This window comes from Nicotiana tabacum, chromosome 6 (assembly GCF_000715075.1).
Source record: "Nicotiana tabacum cultivar K326 chromosome 6, ASM71507v2, whole genome shotgun sequence".
In the NCBI taxonomy this organism is placed as follows: Eukaryota; Viridiplantae; Streptophyta; class Magnoliopsida; order Solanales; family Solanaceae; genus Nicotiana; species Nicotiana tabacum.
Genome location: NC_134085.1, coordinates 85818214 through 85821176, shown reverse-complemented (window position 1 = coordinate 85821176; position 2963 = coordinate 85818214). Strand labels below are relative to the sequence as shown.

At 35.0% G+C, this 2963-nt stretch overlaps 1 long non-coding RNA gene across 1 annotated transcript; it reads right to left on the bottom strand.

Annotated features, from left to right (window-relative positions):
* Positions 1 to 270: 270 nt before the first annotated feature.
* Positions 271 to 1709, bottom strand: LOC107788793 (uncharacterized). Its single transcript, XR_001648706.2, has 3 exons — positions 1133 to 1709; positions 918 to 1033; positions 271 to 815 (listed from the first exon to the last, which is right to left on the bottom strand). It is a non-coding gene; the product is annotated as an uncharacterized LOC107788793 (long non-coding RNA).
* Positions 1710 to 2963: the final 1254 nt, after the last annotated feature.

Genomic DNA, 2963 nt, shown 5'->3' with positions numbered 1-2963 from the left:
CAAATAAGGTCTTTATCCCTGCTTTCATCCATCGATGCACTTACAAAATTCAATCAGAAATAATTAAACAAAGAAAATTTTAAGATAATTGAATAACAAAGTGTTGAATGACCAATTTGATAACTCAAAAATTTTATAAATCTCTAAATTTTTAAAATTTTCGGCAGAGTTTTCTTTATAAATACGACTATCCCAAAAATTTTAACCTACTCAAAAAAATATTATGTTATACAAAAGAATAATTTTCGACTCTCCCCTCTGTTACAATGATATTTAATTTCTTTAACGACATACAACAAACCAGAATCAACGATAGACAAACCATATCAAACAACTCTCCTAACTATTATTTTTTAAGCAACAATCTACCTTAACATCTTCGAACACTATTACATCACAAAACAACATCACAACTAAATTATTCAACCTGCTCAAGTAACAGTTACTCCAGTCGCAACCTCATTTAAATAATTAAGTGCAACATATGAAGTACCAACCTAAGACAGTAGATCTCACAAAAATTATTAAATTATCAATGATTTAATACCTGGAATGAATTGGTCTTCTATGTTGGTTCTAGTAGATGGACGACGGATTTGTTGCAATGTTGTTTGCTGAACAGATGAAGCTTCTCCCAATGAATCATTTGAAGAGGGTAAAAAACATCCTACATTCTCTCTCAAAGAAGTTCTTGTAACCTCCCGCCCATACAATCTCAGACGTCCCGGATTTTCATGTCCCATGACAGATGCAAATGCCTCTACGGACTCATTGCCATTTTCGTTTTGTTGTTCTTTAATTTCCTCCATTTCGGCCTATAAAGAAAATTAAAAAAAATGTAATTCAAGTAAATAAAAATTAAACAAATAGAAACAAATATTGATCTCGATATAACAATAGTTAAATATAATTCGCACAATTTTACTAGTTGTATCTTCATCCGAGGACTTCTATGATCGTCAGCTTTTCTTTTTCTTGTAGCTACAAAGACTTTCTTTGCTGATAAAGGATCCAAAGTTTCCTCGTTGTTTTCCTAGTTACATAAAAGTGAGTTAGCATTCCTAGTGATCTACCATGAACTAAACAAAAGCTAAAATTGAAAATCTTTTGCCATGATTTGCTAGTTACTCACCAACTTAGAGCGAACTCAAGCAAAACTTCTTTTTCCAGCAGTTTGAGGATTCTTCAACTTTTTCTGATTCTTAATGTTAGTTTTAGACATTTTCTGCAAACAAAAAAACACATCAAATAACAACTTACAAGTAGGACTTGAAAATTATAAATTAAACACATTATAAGAGAAATGGAAGAACATTGAAACAGTGACGACAAAAAACAAACAGATAAAGAAGATAAAATAACAACAGCAGCAAGCAAAATATATGCAGCAGCAACTAAGTGAAAGAAGAACAAAAGAAGCAAGGCAGTGAAATGCACTGTGAAAAAGAACCAAAACAATCTTTTTACAAAAGATGCACAGTGAAATGCACACTGAAATACATAGAATTACAGAAAAATGAAATCAGAAAGAGGTGCGTGCAAGCTTAACTCGGATACGACCATTATACAAAATGTGACAACCGAAGAGACTGGTATTTATAGACGTAGAGAAGTCTGTGTCCTTCATAAGTTTTAGGATCCATAAAAGTAGAAGGATAAACTGCATTCATGTATGGCCAAGTTATCAATCAATCTGATTGTATAGCCAAGTTATCGATCAAGGCTGCATTTCAAATATGAAAGTATATAGGACAAAAGGTCAGAGGCAACATGTGATACCAAGTCTGCATTTAATTGGCAAGACCAGCTAATCGCTACAGTTTCCAAACACAACGAATTAATTGGATAATATCTTTTATTTTTCTATATCAATAAACAGGAAAAGCATCAATCTCATTAATCATTGACAGACAACTGGGAAGAAATTATGCCTTCACTTTCCAAACTGCCAATAATGAACTATTAGTAAAGTTAAAATAATATTCTTTTATTCTAATGGAGTGGGTTGTGAAAGTCCAGTTCTCTCATCAAGGTTGGTTTATGAACGGCTCCAAAAGCCTCACCCTAGACCCCTACGGCCAGGCACCAGGTAAAAGAGTATTTGTCTAACAATATCGAGACTAATATAGTCCGGAAAAAAACTAAATACAACTAAAGGAATATAAGAGAGAGAAGAGCAGGGTTATAATCGCCAGGCAGCTACCTTGCTATCTCAGAAAAAATCTACAACTGGAATATTCAACAGCCGCTACCGTTTCTAGATACACCTGGATCTGCATACAAGGTGCAGGAAGTAACGTGAGTACGTCAACTCAATAAGTAACAACAGTAAATAAAGGCTGAGAAGTAGTGACGAGCAGTAATGCAAATAAAGTTCATATTACAGAAACTCACTAAAATATGGCACGCTTTTAAAACCATAGTTTGAATAAAATTAACTTGTTTAAATCCAGTTTTAGAAAAATCATTTTAAGATATCTTTCAACAGTCTTCAATCAAAGGCTCAATGCAAAGGTGAGCGAAAATGAAAAAATCATAAACAACCCCTCGGGCAAACATCACTCATATACAGCCCATCGGGCAAACCTCACCATCACTCATGCCTCCAAGTTACTCAGCACTCGGCACTCGGCACTCGCACTCAATATGTATCTGCGCTCACTGGGGGGTGTGTAGACTCTGGAGGGTCTCCTTCAGTACAAGCGCTATAACAAGCCAATCAGGGCATAAATTAATCAAGCCCTCGGCCTCACTCAGTCACGAATCGGTAAAACATGATGCGGCGTGCAACCCGATCCCATAAGTATCCTCACAAATCAGGCTCTCGGCCTCACTCAGTCATAAACCTCTCCAGCCTCTCGGGCTCTCAGAATAACAAAGTTTTCAGCCCAAATAATATTTATATGATGCATCAAATGTAGAGAAATAGAGACTGAGTTATGAATTAAATAAGTAAAAACATG